The sequence below is a fragment of the Neophocaena asiaeorientalis genome, unplaced genomic scaffold, assembly GCF_003031525.2.
Source record: "Neophocaena asiaeorientalis asiaeorientalis breed wild unplaced genomic scaffold, Neophocaena_asiaeorientalis_V1.1 scaffold606, whole genome shotgun sequence".
In the NCBI taxonomy this organism is placed as follows: Eukaryota; Metazoa; Chordata; class Mammalia; order Artiodactyla; family Phocoenidae; genus Neophocaena; species Neophocaena asiaeorientalis.
The window spans coordinates 3,957,216-3,977,828 of record NW_020173687.1 but is presented as its reverse complement, the minus strand read 5'-3'; the positions used below and the strand labels follow the sequence as shown (position 1 = coordinate 3,977,828).

General features: G+C 44.0%; 1 protein-coding gene across 15 annotated transcripts in view; it reads left to right on the top strand.

The window, feature by feature from the left end:
• The first annotated feature begins 1,653 nt into the window (after window positions 1-1,653).
• ZNF831 (zinc finger protein 831) overlaps window positions 1,654-20,613 on the top strand; it is a 166,680-nt gene continuing 147,720 nt past the window's right edge. For all 15 annotated transcript variants that reach the window (XR_003003806.1, XR_003003807.1, XR_003003808.1 and 12 more), the window contains exon 1: window positions 1,654-2,011. The gene's annotated coding sequence lies outside the window, so the exon portion shown is untranslated. The remainder of the gene's footprint in view (window positions 2,012-20,613) is intronic.

Genomic DNA, 20,613 nt, shown 5'->3' with positions numbered 1-20,613 from the left:
GTGTCTGTCTCTTTCCCATTCTTACCTGCACGCGACCTGTGTGTGACCTCTTGCACGCCTGGTGGCTCAGACAGCCAGGGAGGTGCCTGAGCATTGATGCGGGGTGTGCGGGGGCTGGAAGCCACGTGAATCCGCATGATTTTGTTCTCCAAAGACCAGCTCGCTCAGCCAGATAAGATTCCGATTCCTCCCCAAACCCAATCTAGCTGCACAGGAGGCTTAGATACATGACCAGCTGGATGTTATTGATGGCAAAGTGGGGTAAGGAAGCACTCCTCTCCCCAGTGGAAATAAATGGCATATTTTACAGCAACAGGAAACTGGCCTAAACAAGTTAACGCACCACCAGTCTACACGGCCAGTTTTGCATCTGGTCTGCCCTGCGTCACCCCCAAACGTATTTCTTTTCATTCTCTCATATTCTGGCTTAGAGATTCCTTTTTTTTTTTTTTTTGACAATACCAATAGCTGCAATATTTTATTTTATTTTATTTTATTTATTTATTTATTTTTAAGAGCTCAGATTATCTTTTTTATTGAGATGTAATTCACATATAACATTACATTATTTTTATAAAGATTCAATATCTGTATACATTGCCACATGTATAATGATCTCCACAATAAGTAGCCACAATATTTTAAAATTGAAGTATAGTTGATTTACAATGTTGCATTAGTTTCAGGTATACAGCTAAGTGATTCAGTTTTTTATATTTATGTTTGTATACATGTATTCTTTTTCAAATTCTTTTCCGTTATAGGTTATTACTAGACATTGAATATAGTTCTCTGTGCTATGCAGTAGGTCCTTGTCATTTGTTTCATATATATTGGTGTATATCTGTTAATCCCAAACTCCTAATTTATCCCTCCTTACCCTTTCCCCTTTGGTAACCATAAGTTTGTCTTCTATGTGGCTTAGAGATTCAGTTTGCCTCTCAACCTCCACCACTGAGAATAATTATTTTTATTTATGTATTGAATTCTGATATATTGTATTTTTACATGTTTATGGATTGTACTCACTGTACTTTTTCACGTTCCATCACTCCTGTGTTTGCTCCTTCCAAAGTCAGAGAGAGCAGGGCAGGAACTAGGGTGGGGAGACAGAGGACTTACCATGGATGCAGAATTTAGGGGCGCCCCAAACTGAGTCACCAAGACAATATTTTCATGCAATATATTGAAAATAAAAATTAATGCAAACTATTCCATATTGAACAAAATATTGACATTTTAAATAAAGACGGCATCACAGAGATCCTTGTGAGGCTTCTCACCATCATCACCTGCCGTGGAGATGCTCAATCTGGGCCCTCGGGAATCTCCAGCGTTAATACGTGAAGAGGCTCTGCTTATGATTTTTCCAACCGCATCTCCAGGAAAATGACCAAACTGGCTCTAATTCTTACCAGCCTCCACAGAATAACCATATCTCTGATGCACCGGGTGCCACACCTTCATTTCCCAGCAGCAGGCTCGGTGGCCGGGTTGCTAGATCAATGGTCACAATTACTAAAGGCCTCAGCTGAGCTCTATTTTCTTCCCCCCCTCTGCGGCTCTTTCTTCCTGTTTTCTAAGCTTTGCTACTGTGACATTAAGTGATGTATAGAAAAGAATTGACTTCCTGTTTCTGAGCCAGCCCGAGTTTCGTCTCTGCTTGCATCTCCTCCAGGTGGTTCAAAATGGTGCTTTTCTCAGTTAAGCCCGGCGTTGACTCAAAGGCCAAGCCATGGGAGGCCATCCTCTTTTATTTTATTTTCTAAGATGCAGGGAGGATTGCCTCTGTCCTCTGAGATGCTGCCTGCAGAGTAGGGACGGGAGAGGATGCCTGAGACGGCCGTCTCAGCAAAGAGAGTGGGAGGAGGGCTGGGCCAGTGCCTCTCTGCTCTGGGGCGCCTGCCCACTTGTCTTTTCTGGGGCTATGGATGTCTCCCCAGTTTCAGGCCAGGTCATTCGTGTTTGAATCGGAGCACCACTGGCTGCAAGCACATCTCTCTTCATCAAGGTATGTAACATACTCCACAAGATAAGTCTATAGAAGATCCTGGTTAAAAAAAAAAACTTTTTTACGTTGTGCTCTTAATGATATATTTACCTTCAAGCGCACAGTTAAAAAGAAAATGCTACGTAAAACTGGGCCTGACCCAGTTCAGTAATTGTCTTGTGTGCCTGTCACAACTGTTATTTTTGTCGGAATATTTACTGCAAATCATAATGGCTGTCAGAAACTGAGTCCACAATCCGTGTTCCACTGAACACAGAACAACCTATAAGGAAATTCGTTGCTTTATAAGCAGTTCTTTTTGTTTTTTCAATGATGGACCTAATTAAACTGAAGGTGTGAATTGGTTAGAAAGATCAGTTCTATTAGCCCAAGGGTTAGAAAAATAAAACATACAGTATAATCTAAATATCAAGGTATTTGATAGCGACACTATTTTTAGCATTTCTACTGATCAACCACCCAAGGGTAGCATTTTTCAACGAGATTTACAAGGGACCCTGGACCCTGGACCACGTATTTATACATATATTTGGCTTCCCTTCATCCAGAATAGCTAAAAGCTGGAGGGTCTGTCAGATAAGCCCTGGGGCCCATATTCTGAGAGGTGGCTGGCTCCTCTGTTCCCATAGCAAATCTTTCTGTGAGAATGAAAGCAGAGATGTTATCTGCCAGAATGCAAGGGGAGACAGGATGCAACTAAGAAAACCGATAACATCAGCTGACTGGGAAAAGCAGAATAAACGTCAGGGCCGGTTTAAAAGAATGTGCTTGTTAACTACCCAAATTCTATTGCCCCAGCTAAGGGCAAGCTTTTAGGATCACAAGACTGATATCCATCAGAGCAAGTGTTTAGCTTCTGCAGAAGGCTTGGGGGCTGTGGGAAGATTTTGAGAAGCCAAGAGATGAAGGGTTGCTTCCTCAGTTTTACTTTGACCAGGAAGTCGGGGGAGGGGAACCTCCCAGAACCTAAATAATCACTGCCTGGTTGCCGAGAGGAAATGAGGCCACCAGGAGGGGCAAACGGGTATCAGCCAGAGGCCTTTCTCGTGGTAGAAACCACAAGCATGTATGCAGAGAACCAAGATAGTGGAAGGAGGTGGGGAGGTCTGTGTGTGATTAAGGGGGAAAATCCCAACGTGGAATGCCTACCACCCATACATTCACTGGTTGTCTAGTCCTTTGAACAAGTGGACATGAGCCCCACCCTTTAAAGAAGGAAAATATGGCTTGAGAGCCACGGTGACTTATTCAAAGTCATAGAGTTTGGGAATTCCCTGGTGCACCAGTGGTTAGGACACGGGGCTTTCACTGCTGTGGGCCGGGGTTCAATCCCTGGTTGGGGAACCAAGATCCTGCAAGCCACGCAGCGTGGCCAAAAAAAAAATGATGTTTTACATTACTTTCAAACATAATTTACAAAGTCATAGAGTTTGAAAGGAGCAGAGCACAGGTTCAAAGACAGGTCTCGTCTCAGAGGTCTGGGTGTTCCATCCTTCTGGGTGTGGCTCGGCAGGGATGGTTGAATGGTTGATGATGTGAATGGTTGCGTTCAGGAATCTCTGCAGAGTCCGCTGGGGGCATCCCTGCTTTGACTTGCAACCGAGTGAGAGGTCTTTGAGGGTCTTCGTTGCTAGCGTTGTATTTTCATTATGATCATTTGCATTCATACAATGGCGGAGCCTCTCCATATATGGCGGTGATGTCAAATGTCCTCTGATATAAGCGTACCTGAGGACAAGTGAGTGGACCCAAAGAAAACAAAGCCAAGGAAAATGATGTGTGTTGAGTCAATGTTTCTCCAAGGGCAGCCCAGGCCTAGGGACGTGGTTTTAGGTGAACTCTAGATGCTGCAGTAAATAACATGGACTCACACACTGTGAAGGTTGTTTCCTGTTTCAGTGCCCTCTCTTTTTATTTATTTATTTACTATTTATTAGGCTTTTTTGTTTTGAGATAATTGTAGATTCACAGGCAGTTGTAAGAAATAATCCAGAGAGAGCCCATGTACCTTTTACCCAGTCCCGCCCCCCATCGTAACATCTTGCAAATCACAACCTGAATATTGATACAGTGGAGATACAAACTATTTCCATCACCACAGGGATCTCTCATGGCCACACCCACTTCCCTTCTGCTCTCTTCCTCTCAACCCCTGGTAACCTTTCATCTATTCTCCAGTTCCATAATTTGTCATTTCAAGAATGTTATATAAATGAAAAAATAGAACTACCATATGACCCAGCCATTCTACCCCTGGGTATATATTTGAAAGAAACAAAAACACGAATTCTAAAAGATCCACACACCCCAGTGTTCATAGCAGCGTTATTTACAATTGCCAAGACATGGAAGCAACCTAAATGTCCATCAATGGACATTGGATGAATGGATAAAGAAGATGTGGTACATATATATACAATGGAATATTACTCAGCCATAAAAATAACGAAATTTTGCCATTGGCAGCAACATGGATCGGCTTGGAGGGCATTATCTTGAGTGAAATGTCAGACAAGAGGAAGACATAGTTTATAATGTCCTGCATATATGGAACCTAAAAACTACAACAAACTAGTGAATAAAACAAAAAAGAAGCAGACTCACAGATTCAGAGAACAAACTAGTGGTCACCAGTGGGGAGAGGGAAGGGGGAGGGGCAATAGAGGGGGAGGGGATTAAGAGGTACAAACGATTGGGTATAAAATAAGCTACAAGGATATATTGTACAACACGGGAATATAACCAATATTTTATAATAACTAAATGAAGTATAACCTTCAAAAAAATCACTGTTGTACACCTGTAATTTATATCTAAGGTTATACATCAACTACATGTTAATAAAAAAATGGAAAAAGTAAAATAAAATCTAGAAAAGAAGAAGAATGTTATATAAATGAAATTACAGTGTGTGGCCTTTGGGTCTGGATTTTTTCATGCAGCATAATTCTCTGGAGATTCATCAAAATTGTTCACTCCTTTGGATTGCTGAGTATATTCTATAATACAGATGTTCCACAGCTGGTTTAACTATTTATCTGTTGAAGGACATCAGGGCTGATTCCAAATTTCAGCTATTACACATAAAGCTACCATGAACATTTGTGTACAGGCTCCTGTGTGAACTTAAGTTTTCATTGCTCTGGAATAAAAGGCCAGGAGTGTAATTCCTGGGTTGAATTTAGTGGTATGCTTAATTTTTTTTTTTTTTTAAAGAAACTGCCTAACTTTTTTCCAGAATGGCCTTTCCACTTCATATCCACACCAGCTAATCATCTCATATTTCCACATCCTCGCCTGCTCTTGGTGTTATCACTGTTTTTCATTTCCGCCATCCTGACGGGTGTGCAGTGACAGCTCGCTGTGGTTTTCATTTGCATTTCTCTGATGGTTAATGGTGCTGAACGCCTTTTCATGTGCTTATTTCCATCTGTATATCTTTGGCGATGTGTCTCTTCATGTTTTTGCTCATTTTCTGATTGGATTGTTGTTGAATTTTTTTAATTTAATTTTTATTTTATATTGGAGTATAGTTTGAATTTTTTTTAATGTTAAGTTTTCATACTCTAGATCCGAGTCCCTGGTCAGATATATGGTTTACGAATATTTTCTCCTGGTCTGTAGCGGGTGTTTTCATCCTCTTCAAAGCAGGGGCTCTTGTAGAGCAAATATTTTTAATTTTGATGGGGTCCAGTTTATACATTTTTCTTCCTATGGCACATGCTTTTGGCATCAAGTCTGAGAACTCTTTCCTATGCCCTGGATTCTGAAGATTTTCTCCTATTTTTTTTTTTTTCTAGAGCTTTACAGTTTTACAGTTTCCACTTAAGCTTGTTTCACATTTAGAGTTAATGTTTGTATAAGTAAGGTGTGAGGTTTAGTTGAGGTTATTCTGTCTATGTATGTCAATTACTCCAGCACCATTTGTTGAAAAGGTTACCCTCCCTCCACCAAATTGCTTTTGAACCTTTGTTAAAAATCTGTTGGGCCTATTTGTGTGAGTCTTTTTCTGTTTTTTAAAACAGTTCTGTTCAATTGATCTATGTGTCTGTTCCTCTGCTGATACGACACTGTCTTCATTACTGTAGCTCTGTAATGAGTTTTCAAATTTATTGAAAATTTAGACTGATGCCTCCCATTTTATTATGCTTTTTCAAAACTGATTTATTCTAGTTCCTTTTCCTTTCTCTATAAATTTTCGAATAATCTTGTCTATGCCCACCAAAAAAATCTTACTGGGATTTTGACAGGAATTGAATTAAACCTGTAGATCAATTTGGGGAGAACTGACATCTTTACTATGTTCAGTCTTCCAATCCACGAACATAATCTACCTCTTATTTATTTAGATTTTCTTTGAGTTTTTCATCAGTGTTTTTAAAATAGGTCCTGGGTATGTTTTGTTAGTTTTACACTTAAGTATTTCAATTTCTTGAGTGATTACAAATGGTATTGCATTTAAAATTGGGGTTTCCAACTGTTCATTGCTAGTATATATAAGTAGGATTGATTTTTGTATCTCAAGACTTTGCTGAACTTGCCTATTAGTTCTAGAAAAAAAATTTTTTTCCTTGGGATTTTCTACGTAGACAATCATGTCATCTGCAATTAGGGACAGGTTTTATTTCCTCCTCTCTTGTCTGTATGTCCTTTATTGCCTTTCTTGCTTTGTCGCACTGGCTGGAATTTGCATATCTGTGTTATGTGAAAGGGCTGGGTTGCATCTCTGTCTCATTCCTGGTCTTTGGGAGGAAGTATTCAGTTTTCTGCCGTAAAGGGTAACGTTTTTAGATGCACTTCATCAAGTCGAGAAGCTTTCCCTCTATTTCTATTTTCTTTTCCTTTTTTAAAAAAATGAATTTATTATTTATTAATTTTATTTATTTATTTTGGCTGTGTTGGGTCTCAGTTGCGGCATGTGGGATCTTTCGTTGTGGTGCATGGGCTTCTCTCTAGTTGTGGCATGTGGGTTTTCTCTCTCAAGTTGTGGCACACGGGCTCCAGAGCACGTGGGCTCTGTAGTTTGCGGCACGCGGGCTCTCTAGTTGAGGCGCATGAGTTCAGTAGTTGTGACCTGGGTTTAGTTTCCCCACGGCATGTGGGATCTTACTTCCCTGACCAGGGATTGAACCCGTGTCCCCTGCATTGTAAGGCAGATTCTTTACCACTGGACCACCAGGCAAGTCCCTATTCCTATTTTCTGAGAGATTTTATCATGAATGGGTGTTGACTTGTATCAAGAGCTTTTTCTCCAGCAATTGATAAATCATGTGATTTTTTTTCTTTGCCCTGTAAACATGGTGGATCACACTCTTGCGGCCCTGGGGCCCTGGGTCATGATGTGTAATTCTTTCTATATTGTAGAATCTATTTGCTGACATTTTGTGAAGGATTTTGCATCTATATTCAGGAAGAGATAGTGCTCTGTAGTTTGTTTGTTTGTTTTTTTGGACTGTCTTTGTCTGGTTTTGGTGTTACGGTAATACCTAGTTTCATGAAATTAATGGGGAAATGCTCTCTCCTCTTCTGTTTCCTGGAAGAAGTTTTGTAGAACTGTTGTTAATTTTTCTTTAAACTCTAGGCAGAATTCTTTGGGTCCATTAGGACCTGAAGACTGCTTTTGGGGGAGTTTTAAAATTACAAATTTTTTCTGCTTATTAGTTACATTGCTATTCAAATGATCTCTTTCGTATCTGGTGAATTTTGCTACTTTGTGCTTTTTGAGAAGTTGGTCCATTTTATTTAAGTTATTGAATGTATATGGATAGAGTTATTCATGGTATCCCTGCGCTGTCCTTTTGATACTTACAGGGTCGGTCATGATATTCTGTTTCATTCCTGGTGTTGGTAATTTGTATCTTCTCTCCTTTTTCCTTTCTAAATCTTGGTAGAGATTCTAAAGATGAGTTTTATTTATTTATTTATTTTTAAACATCTTTATTGGAGTATAATTGCTTTTAGGGAGGGAGGAAGGAAGGAAGGAAGGAGAGAAGGAAGGAAAAGAAGAAAGAAAGAAGATAAAGTAAAACAAAATAAAGTAAGATAAAATATAATAAAGTTATTAAAATAAAAAAATTATTAAGAGAGAAAATAAAAACGATGCATAGAACCCTGGGACAAATGGTGGAAGCAGAGCTATACAGACAAAATCTCACACAGAAGCATACACATACACACTCTCAAAAAGATGAAAAGGGGAAAAAATCATATATCTTGCTCTCCTCATAAGTCCACCTCCTCAATTTGGGATGATCCGTTGTCTATTTATGTATTACACGGATGCAGGGTACATCAAGTTGATTGTGGAGCTTTAATCCGCTGCTTCTGAAGCTGCTGGGAGAGATTTCCCTTTCTCTTCTTTGTTCTCACAGCTCCCAGGGGCTCAGCTTTGGATTTGGCCCCGCCTCTGCGTGTAGGTCGCCGGAGGGCGTCTGTTCTTCGCTCAGACAGGACGGGGTTAAAGGAGCCCCTTATTCGGGGTCTCTGGCTCACTCAGGCCGGGGGAGGGAGGGGCACGGAGGCGGGGCAAGCCTGCGGCGGCAGACGCCGGCGTGACGTTGCACCAGCGTGAGGCGCGCCGTGCGTTCTTCCGGGGAAGTTGTCCCTGGATCCCGGGACCCTGGCGGTGGCGGGCTGCACAGGCTCCCGGGAGGGGCGGTGTGGAGAGTGACCTGTGCTCGCACACAGGCTTCTTGGTGGCGGCGGCAGCAGCCTTAGCGTCTCATGCCCGTCTCTGGGGTCCGCGCTTTTACCCGCGGCTCGCGCCCGTCTCTGGAGCTCCTTTAAGCAGCGCTCTTAATCCCCTCTGCTCGCGCACCAGGAAACAGAGAGGCAAGAAAAAGTCTCTTTCCTCTTCGGCAGGTCCAGACTTTTCTCCGGACTCCCTCCCGGCTAGCCATGGCGCACTAGCCCCTTCAGGCTGTGTTCACGCCGCCAACCCCAGTCTTCTCCCTGCGCTCTGACCGAAGCCCGAGCCTCAGCTCGTGGCCCCCCCCCGCCCCGGCGGGGGAGCAGACAAGCCTCTCGGGCTGGTGAGTGCCGGTCAGCCCTGATCCTCTGTGCGGGAATCTCTCCGCTTTGCCCTCCGCACGCCTGTTGCTGCGCTCTCCTCCGCGGCCCCGAAGCTTTCCCCTCCGTCACCCGCAGTCTCCGCCCGCGAAGGGGCTCCTAGTGTGTGGAAATATTTCCTCCTTCACGGCTCCCCTCCCACTGGTGCAGGTCCAGTCCCTATCCTTTTGTCTCTGTTTATTCTTTTTCCCTACCCATGTACGTGGGGAGTTTCTTGCCTTTTGGGAGGTCTGAGGTCTCCTGCCGGCGTTCAGTTGGTGTTCGTAGGAGTTGTTCCACGTGTAGATGTATTTCTGGTGTATCTGTGGGGAGGAGGGTGATCTCCGCGTCTTACTCTTCCGCCATCTTCCCGGAAGTCTATTTATTTATTTTAAAAAATTTATTTTATTGAAGTATACTTGATTTACAATGTTTTGTTAATTTCTGCTGTACAGAAGTGATTCAGTTATACATATATATATTCTTTTTCATATTCTTTTCCATTATATTTTATTATAGGTTACTGAATATAGTTCCCTGTGCTATACACTAGGACCTTGTTTGTCCATTCTCCATATAATAGGTTGCATAAAGATCAATTTTATTGGTATTATTAAATAACACTTTTTTTTCTTTCACCGACTGTATTATTTTTCTGTTCCAATTTAATTGATTTCTTTCCTTTATTATTTCCTTCCTTGTGCTTACTTTGGGTATACTATGCTTTTCTTTTACTAGGTTATGGAGGTGGGAGCTTGGATTATTGATTTGAGACGGTCTTTTCTAGAACAAGCATTTCATGCTATAAATTCCCTCTCAGCAGAGCCTTAGCTGCGTCCCACAAATTCTGAGATGTTCCAGTATCATTTTCATTCATTCTCTGTATTTTTGGGCTCCTTGACACTTCCTCTTTGACCTGTGGGTTATTTAGTAGTTTGCTCTTCAGTTTCCAAGTGTTTGAAGATTTTTCTGTTATTGGTTTCCAGTTTGATTCTATTATGGTCAAAGAACGCTCTCTGTATGATTTCAATTCTTTACATTTGCTGAGGTTTGTTTTATGAGATACGAGCTATGTTGGTGTAGCGATCTGGGTCCAGTCAGGAATTGGAAGCTATGTAGTAGGTTCAACAAGAGAAATTTAAAATAAGAACTATTAACTCTAAAGAGTGACTGTAGAACGTGAGAGAACCCTCCATGGTATTCTAGAATTAAGAGGAAGGGCAGACTTGGAAGACAGTCAGACCTGATTGGAGAAGCTGTGATTTAGCCACCAGATAGCAGAAGAGTTGGCTGGTTTAGCCAGACTGGAGGTTGCTGGGCAAACAACAGGGAATGTTCTGGAGTGCCTGGAGGTCAGGAGGCGTGTCATTGACCACAGGAGACATGTGTGTGCATTGGGAATCTGGACAGAAGTGGGGACAAAGGCCTTTGGAATGCATGGGCCGCATGTCTGGGTTGTGGAGTGACCCTCTGCGGACACGTGACCAATGGTGGGCTGTGTGCCGGCTGCACGGGGCTGCAGAAGGAGCTTCACAGCCATGTGGACCCTCTGGGCCACAGACAGGCTCCGTGAAGTCTAGGTAAGACCTTTGGTTTCTGTGTATGTGGGCGGGGGGAGGCAGACAGGGCAGCGCCAGGCTGAGGCCGCCAGGTTGCACAGGGAGTATGTTGGGGCCGTTGGTAGGGGTAGGACTGGTGTATACATCCTCACACCCATCCCACTGACCATCTCCCTGGCTTCTGCTGGGAATTGCAGGAAGCCTCTCCCTCCCAAAGTGTCCTTCCCACATCCTCTATGGGGAACACTGAGCGTTTTGCCCACTCGGAAGGTGAAAAGCCTAACTGAATTGCATTGTTTATCATACAGCGTATGTTGAAGGTGCATTTGGAGCCGAGAGGCAATAAACTAATAACTGACACAGTCTATCTCTCTGGCTGCTCAGCTTCTGCATGTAGCCTTTTATACACATTGGAACTTCCTGAAAACAAAAAAACAACTGTGTGTTTCCACCCAGCCAGATTCATCTCTCCTTATGAATGAAGAAGTTCTCTCTTCTTCACAATGAGAAGCCTCAGTCGTTGTATCCACCATGGGCTCTATTAATGGTCCCTCACATCTAGTCTATGACTCACTGACTATTCTGTTCTCTCAAGACTAAGGTGTAAAATTAACCCCCAATAACTCACGTAGAAGTTTAAACATATGAAGAAGGAGAGGGAAGTAGAGAATAACTGGTACGTGTCAATAACTCATTCCTGGAACGTGCGTAGCATCGCACACAAAGCCCTCCCAGCCTTGTGCCTCTGGAAGTGGACACAGATTCTAGTTCATGTCTATGACTTTCTCCTTCCCTTGCCCTTAGGGCAGAACCTCAGCTGCTCTGGGTTCCTTACCTCTTGGAGTATCTAGTAATCCCTGGAAGGTTTGAGTATTTCCTTTTTTCCCCAGATCACAGTCACATTGGTCCCTTTGGGGAAGGCTGTAGGAAGATTGACAGTGTGTCTTTGTGGCAATAGTACAGAGGCCTTTATCAAGGGGATCTGGGCTTCCCTTCTATCAGGGGCCTCTGGGTCTATGAACTGATTTAGGTCTGAAAACTGGATGAAGGGCTGTGACTTTTTTTTGGTGACTCAAGTTGGTTTACTAGTGGCCACGTAGAGTTTCTTGTTTTGTAGAGCAAGCCATATCCTAGTGGGGTGACCTCTTATTTTACCCCGAGGGACACCATGGTCAATTAGCTACTGCTAAAGATCTCTGCGACCCAAAGAATTCTGACTCCTGGCACCTTCCTGTTGCCCTGTGCTCGATGTGCCCACTTTCCCTTTGACAATTAAGTGTTGCCTCTTGGCCTCTGCTCTCCCAGGATTCCCACAGAAATCAGGGAGCCCATCTCAAGGCTGGCAGCCCTTAGTCATACTTGGCCTGAAAAAAGAGCAACCACAGAGGTTTTCAGGGATGCGGGTGTCCCTCACTAAAGTATTTCTCAATGCCCTAGGGAGGAGAGGGCCTTCTGGGTCTTCTTGAGAATTGTAGTTGAGGAGTTGGTGGGTGGGTCTGAATGTTACACGTGGTACATCCAGGCCAGCCTTCCTAGTTATCTGAGCCTTTGAATTCTCACCTCCACATCAGGCCAGAGAAGCGCTGGCATGTTAAACCTCATTAAATCTAGGTCACTATGGGTCCAGGTTTCAGTTAATCAACCAAGTAAGCTGTGAAAACCACGTCCCGTTGCTCAACTAATACATTGAATTGAGACTGTCTAATAAGCACCCCATCAGTAAATGTGGCCCGATGGCTGGTGTTATTTTCTGCCCTTTCTGGTATAACGCCCTTAGAAGCCATTCCCGCACATGCATTCCCTGGTGATATATCTTATTGAGGACCTACAGCTCTTTTGGTGTATAAGCTATTCCCTCTTGAGTCAGAGCCTGTACCTGTCCCCTGAATCAGGCTGACACTTGGCTCTAGTTACGGGTCTAACGGCAAAAGTGGGGGGCTTGTGGTGGGTTCTGAGAAGAGGGAGCATCCCCTTTCAAAGCATCTACCCCAAGTGAGGGTATCATGGGGTTTTTGAGCTGAGGAAGACTGGTCTTCCTGAACCCTGGAGGAAAAGCCACTGCTGGTCAGAGAAGCTCAGAATGACTTGGAGGTCAATGCTGTCGGTTTCTCCAGATCCGATAAGTTGTCCTTATTCCAAGTTTCAGGATCTCATTCTTACACGATCAATGCCCTCATTTTCACCTGAGAAACTTGGTGAGACCATGAATTCAACCCATTTAAATGCAGCAACTTGCACCATTAAATTTTGTGTTTGATTTTCAGCCGTGTCAGCCCTGTGGCTACAAGAAATAAGAAATCCTTTCAGGGCTGTCCTGGAAGCTGCCTGATTCTCAGATCATGACTTGAGGTGGGAATTAATGGACCTGGGTTTGTCATTTTCTCTCTAAGTGCTCAAGGGCCCTCAAAAAAAATCCATCTCACACCACATCCCTGATTGTCATTATTACTGCCATGCAGCTTGTGTTCCCAAGGCACACGCTCCCATCGGCACTTTATCGCAATAAACCACGGGTGATGGCTTGATTAATTGCAATGCCGCTACACGTCATGGGCGGCCAGCATCCCATTTCTCATTGGCAAGGATCTCAGCATCACACTCAAGTCTGAGGGTATGGCTGAATCAGTCCCCAGATCCCACATTCACTGATCTATTTCTTGGGACCCCTCCCATTACTAATTCTGTAGTATTTGTATCTAATCAGGAGATAGAAATCACATAGGCGGTTACACTGGGGAAGTTTAGGGTAAGACTGATTAACCGAGATAAAAGAGTAACTATAAGACAAGAACATTCTGTATGGTCCCTAGGATTGAGAGAGACGGCCCAAGAAAGGCAAACTCAGAAGGGGTTCAGACTTCATTGGAGAAGCTGTGGTTTAGTCACCGAATAGCAGAGAGGGTGGCTGGGTTAGCCAGACTGGGGCTGGTCTGGAATCGCTGGGCACACAATGGGCAACCCTCTGGAGTGGGGGTAGGAGGCAGGCAATGGACAGCAGGGGACGTGGGCATGTGTTGGGAGTCCGGATGCCAGTGGGGACGGAAGCCTTCCAAGCTCATGGGCTGCGTGGAGGGAGGTTGGGCTTGCAGAGGGAGCGACCAGTCCATGTGGGCCCCCAGCCACAGACGGGATGTGCCTTGGCTGCACAGGGCCCTAGTTTCACTGTCAAGAAAGCTGCAACCGCGTCCTCTCCAACCCGAGGCTCTGTGGCTGCAGAGAGATCACATCTGTGGCCTGTGGTTGGGAAGGCTCTGTTGGATATCCTCGTATTAATTATGTGGCGGTTTTATGTTTTACATTATAGATTCATAATTCATCCTAGTCTATTGGCGTCACTGCTTTACCACCAGCTGAAGTGAAATGTAAAAACTACCTCTCTTACCTTCTCCTGCTTATAACTTCTTAAATATTTCTCTAAATACATTAGACAGTGTTTTTGTTTGAACCATCAAACATCATTTAGAAAATTCAAAAGGAAATATTGTATTTACCTATATTTTTACTCTTTCCATCATTCTTTTTCCTTCTTGAGGTTCCAAGTGTCCTTCTGTTATTATTTTTTACAACAATGGATTACACCATTAATTTATGATGACTTCTTATTTTATTTTTTATTTAAAAAAATTTTTTGGCTGCACCTCGTGGCTTGTGGGATCTTAGTTCCCCGACCAGGGATTGAACCTGCATCCTCGGCAGTGAAAATGTAGAGTCCTAACCATTGGACAGCCAGGGAAATTCCCCCTTCTTTTATTATTTCCTTTCTATGTAGAGAACTTCCTTTAGCCATTCCTGCTGGTGACAAATTTTGTTGTTGTTTTTTTTTAATTTGAGAATGCCTTGATTTCCCCTTCATTCAAGAAGAATCTTTTTGTCAGATATAGAATTTGCAGTTGACAGGTCTTTTCTTTAAGCCCTTGAAAAATGTTGTGCTACTTCTTTCTGGTCCCAAGTTTTGGATGGGAAACCTGCTGGCATTAGGATTTGTTTTTCCTATAGGAAGGGTGTCTTTTCTCTTTCACTGCTTTGAAGAATTTTTTCTTTGTCTTAAGAGTTCAGAAGTTTGACTATGATGTGTTTTGGTGAGGATTTCTTTGGGTTTATCCTGTTTGGGGTTCACTAGCGTACTGATTCCATGGGTTTATGTCTTTTCCCAAATTGAAGTTTTCAGCCATGTTTCGCTGAGTATTGTTTTATCGCAGTCCTTTTTCTCCTCTCCTTCCAGGACCCAGATGATGTGAATGTTATACCTTTTGTTAATCTCACAGGTCCCTGAGGCTCTGCTCATTTTTTTTCAGCCTATTTTCTCTCTGTTGTTCACACTGGGAAATTTCTCTTGTTCTGTTTTCAAGTTCACGGGTTCTTTTTCCTGTCCCTTCCATTCTGCTGTTGAGTGCATCCACTGAGTTTTTAAAATTTTGGTTATAGTGTTTTTCATTTCTAAAATTTCCATTTGGTTCTTTTACTTTTGATTTCTTTGCTGAGACTGTTTTTATTTGTTTCAAGCATATTTGCAAGTATTCATGGAGACAATTTTATGACAGCTGCTCTAAAATCTTGGTCAGATAATCCCAACACCTCTTGCATCTTGGTGTTGGTATCTATGAATTATCTTTTTTCATTCAGTTTGACATCTTCCTGATATGGGAAGTGAGTTGTTTGTTCATCTTTTTTTTTTTTGGCCGTGCTGCAAGATCTTAGTTCCCCAACCAGGGATTGAACCCACGCCCCCTGCAGTGGAAGCTCGGAGTCTTAACCACTGGACTGCCAGGGAAGTCCCAAGTGAGGTTGTTTTTTGTTTTTTTTTTTTTTTTGCGGTATGCGGGCCTCTCACTGTTGTGGCCTCTCCCATTGCGGAGCACAGGCTCCGGACGCGCAGGCTCAGCGGCCACGGCTCACGGGCCCAGCCGCTCTGTGGCATGTGGGATCCTCCCGGACCGGGACACGAACCCGCGTCCCCTGCATCGGCAGGCGGACTCTCAACCACTGCGCCACCAGGGAAGCCCCCCAAGTGAGTTTTGATTGAAACTTGAACACTTTGGTTACTGTGTTATGAGAGTCTGGATGGATTAAACCTTCTGTTTGCGTTGGCTTCCTTTGACGCTGCTCAGCAGGGGAATAGGGTGGATGGAAGTCCAGGTTGCCCACTCGGCCATCACTGGTATCTCCGGGGGAAATAGGAGGCCTGGTTGTTGCTCCCCACGTGGCTTACACTGACCCCGTGGACAGGAGTGGCCTCACTGCTGCTGAGGGGCGGTGAACATGCTGGCCCTCCGTAGCCTCATCAGACACCACCCAGCACGGAGGGAAGTGAATAAACAAACTGCGGCATGCGCGCGCGCACACACACACACACACACACACACACACTCGGGAATACTACTCAGCAACCAAAGGAATGAACTACTGAAGCAGGCAACAGATTGATGACCCCCTCCCCTCCCCCATGTCTTCAAGATGGCATCTGGTGGTCCACTGGGTCCTCTCGGGGGCTCTCGTTACAGAGCTATTCCTCCTTCTACGTGTCCCTTCCCAGCACTCTGCGAGCTCCAAGTCAGACCCCACAGGCCACTGGAGGACCTGTCGGGGCTCAGGACAGCTCAGCCCGAGGGGGTCTCTCTGTGCAGGACCTGGCCTTGCTCCAGCCATCTCCTTACAGCGCTTCAAGGTGGATGTGGGGGACAATCTTGGTGTTGCCCTGACTTACACCTTCTCCTTTCTCGGTTGAAACCTGACCTTCCTGGTTGCCTTCCTCCTCTGGCAGGTCCCCTCATCATCATCTCTCAAGACTATGAAAATAGCAGCATTTTCTTTCATTTCCTCTATTAGTGTCATGTGGATGCTGTAACAAAGTCCCACAAACTGGGAGGCTAAAACAACAGAAATGGACTCTCTCACATTTTTGGAGGCTCTATGTCCAAAATCACAGTGTAGGCAGAGCTATGCTCCCTCTGAAGGCCCCAGGGAAGGATGCTTCCTGCATTTGCCAGCTTCTGGTGGCTCCAGGTGTTCCTTGGCTTGTGGCTGCATCCCTCCAATCTCAGCCTCCGTGGTCACATGGGTCTTTGCATGGCCGTCTCTCTTGTACGTCTGTGTCCTCTCTCTTCTTATAAGGACATTGGTCGTTGGATTTAAAACCCACCCTAAATCTGGTATGATCTCTTCTTGAGATCCTTAATTTAATGACCTCTGCAAAGACCCTAACTGCAAATAAGGTCACATGCACAGGGAGTAGGGATTAGGACATAGACCTATGCTTTGGGGGGACACAATTCAACCCACTACACTTCCCTTACATCACAGCCTCCTTCCACCTCTGAGCAGCTACTCCTGTAGCTCTGCTGTGGCCCTGTTACGAGGGGGCATCTACTCTGTTTTGCAGGAGAAGTCCCGATACACGTCTAGCCTTGGAGCCTGAAGCATTAAGCAAAGGAGAGAAGGCGATTTTGGAAAACGTTTCACTCTCAACAATAATATCTGCTCTCAAGATTTCGGTCTGCCCAGAAGTCCTACTTTGCATGCTGGCAGCTGAATCTTCCCTTGTTCTTTGTGTCTCTCTTCCTTCTTTAGGAAGGGATATACCTGCCCGACCACTTGACCCTGAGCATATCTCTCCAGCTCTCAGCGCCTGCTTGCCCTAGTTGGAACAGTAACAGCGCCTATGTGATGGGGTCGCTGTGTGGCTTAGATGACTTGTGTATGTTGAGCCTTCGGCACAGTGACCCGTGGCACGTGGTAGGCATTACGTGAGGCTCAGCCACGTCTGCTCTGAGCCTGTAAAAATTCTCGGTTTCTCTTTGGGCAGATGATTGCCTCGGGCTGACCAAGGTGAAACTGATTAACTTAGAAAAGGAAAAAAGGGAAGCATATGAACGCTTTTCAGGCGACTGCCCCCATTTCGTTCCGATGCTGTAGATGGTGTCCGTTTAATCCTCCTTGATCCCACCCCTCACCCCCACTTTACAAATGAGAATCTGAAGTTAAAAGAACTTGCAGAAGCCACATGGGGGTAAGTGGTCAAAGTGGAAGGTGAACCTGGAGGGGGTTTCCGTCTTCAACCGAGGCGTCCCCAGCCCCAGGGACAGCGGACCAGAGGCAGAGGCCCCCCTGCCTCGCATCAGCCAAAGCCGCCCTGACTTCAGCCTCTTCCCTCCAAACATCCGAAACCTATCGACCGTCTACAGGGAAATCCCGTAATTTGTGTATGAAAGTTAGGCCATCGCCCGGGATGCGCTTCCGCATTCACTCGCACAAGCCTTCTGCACGGCGTGTTTTTGTTTGGAAACTCTGGCCTGTTCCCTTATCTCACTTCGTTCAAGCAAATCAAGCGGAATGAATTTGGGTGAAGTAGTGGTGGGGACCAATGTGTGTTTGGGCCTGTCAGGTCCTGGAGCTGCTTTCAGGGAGGTGATGCCCCGAACTAGGTAGTCCCCCTCTCAGGGACCCTTCCAGACCCTTGAGAATCCCACAGAAGTCAGAGATGCTCTCGCTTTCCGGGAAAATTCACCCATGCACGTAATTTAAATTGTAATTTCACTTTGCAGCCTGGCAGGCCTGATGCACATGTAAGTGGGATGCACAAGTGGGGCGAGTTTAATGGGGGGGCGTGAGGGCTGGCGGGGGGGAGGGCGGCAGTGTTATCCCAGGGACCGGGGACGGTGGGAACCATAACTGGGACCGGGGGATGTCGCCTGGCAAAAATGTGGCCTTGAGTAGAGGGACAGAGCAGCCTTGGAACCAGCCCTGGCCTGACTCTCTTCCCTCCTCACTCTGACCTGTGGGTGTAGACACCACAGGACAGGAGGCTACACCCTGGGGACACAGGGAAGAGGGAGGAAGATGGGGTCTGTCTGGAGGGTCTAGCCTGAAGGTATCTCAGGTCAAGATCTTAAATTAGAGGCATGTTTTCCCAAAGTATGGGACCACACCGCTCAGCTGTGCTAGTTTGTATGACAGATACACAGCTTAAAAGATTAATCATTATACATTTATTTTCAGCATTCTTAGAAAAAATAGGAATCTCCCTTTTTTTTGGTAATGACACAGCCCTCCTCCCTTTTCCCCTCCAGTTAATACAAGTATTTATTTGTTGGGGTTTTTTTTTTTTTTTTTAACTCTGAGAGGCAAAACATGGCATTTGGTATACACTTTGCACTTCTTGGCCAGTGAGAGTAAATGTCTTTTCACATATGTCTTTTTTAAAATAAAAGTTAATTGTTTTGATTTTTTTTAATTTTAAAGATTAACAGACAATTTTTAGAGTGGTTTAGGTTTATAGAGAACTGAGGGGAAAGTACAGAGAGTTCCCATATACCACTTACCTACACCCCTCATACAGTCTCCTCTGTTATTAATATCTTACATTTAGTGTGGTACTTTTTTTAAATTGAAGTGTAATTGTTTTACAATATTGTGTGAGTTTTAGGTGTACAACAAAGTGATTCATAGATATATACATATATTATTTTCCATTACAGGTTATTACAAGATATTGAATACATTTCCCTGTGCTCTACAGTAGGTCCTTGTTGATTATCTATTTTGTATATAGTACTTTGTATCTGTTAATCCCAAACTCCTAATTTATCCCTCCCCCACCTCCTTTCCCCTTTGGTCACCATAAGTTTGTTTTCTGTGTCTGTCAGTCTTTTTGTTTTGTATATAGATTCATTTGTATTCTTTTTTATATTCCACGTATAGGTGATATCATATGGTATTTGTCTCTCTCTTTCTGACTCACTTCACTTAATATGATAATCTTTAGGTCCATCCGTGTTGCTGCAAATGGCATTATTTCATTCCTTTTTTATGGCTAAGTAATATTCCATTGTATATATGTGCCACATCTTCCTTATCCATTCATCTGTTGGTGGACATTTAGGTTGCTTCCATGTCTTGGCTATTGTAAATAATGCTGCTATGAACATTGGGGTGCATGTATCTTTTCGAATTAGAGCTTTTGTCTTTCCTGGATATATGCCCAGGAATGGGATTGCTGGATCACATGGTAACTGTGTTTTTAGTTTTTTAAGGAACCTCCACACTGTTTTCCATAGTGGTTGCACCAATTTACATTCCTACCAACAGTGTAGGAGGGTTCCCTTTTCTTAGTGTGGTACTTTTGTTATAATTGATGAGCCCTGGAAACCACTGATCTTACTGTTTCCATAGTTTTGGCTTCTCCAGAATGTTATATAGTTGGAATCATACAGTATGCAGTCTTTTCAGATTGGCTTCTTTCACTTAATAATATGCATTTAAGTGTCTTCCATGTTTTTTCATGACTTGATAGCCCAAGTCTTTTAAGTCATTAAAATTAAATTTTAATTAAACTCATTTCTTTTTAATGCTGAATAGTATTCCACTGTCTGGATGCACCATGTTTTTTTAAAATTTTTTATAAATTTATTTATTCATTTATTTATTTTTGGCTGCTTTGGGTCTTCGTTGCTGAGCGCAGGCTTTCTCTAGCTGTGGTGAGCAGGGGCTACTCTTCGTTGTGGTGCAGAGGCTCAGTAGTTGTGGCACACGGGCTCAGTAGTTGTGGAGCACGGGCTCAGTAGTTGTGGAGCTCCCGCTCAGTAGTTGTGGCAGGCAGGCTCAGTAGTTGTGGCAGGCAGGCTCAGTAGTTGTGGTTCGCAGGCTCAGTAGTTGTGGCACATGAGCTTAGTTGCTCCGCGGCATGTAGGATCTTCCCAGACCAGGGCTAGAACCCGTGTCCCCTGCACTGGCAGGTGGATTCCCAACCACTGCGCCACCAGGGAAGTTCACCATGGTTTATTTATTCACCCATCTACTGAAGGACATCTTGGCTGCTTCTAAGTTTTAACAATTATGAATAAAGCTGATATAAATAGGTTTGCAGGCTTTTGTATGAAAATAAGTTTTTGGATAATTGGTTAATGATATAGCCCCCCACTTTTTTAATTTTTAAAAATTGTAAAATATGCATAACATAAAATTGATCATTTCAACCTTTTTTTTTTTTTTTTTTTTTTT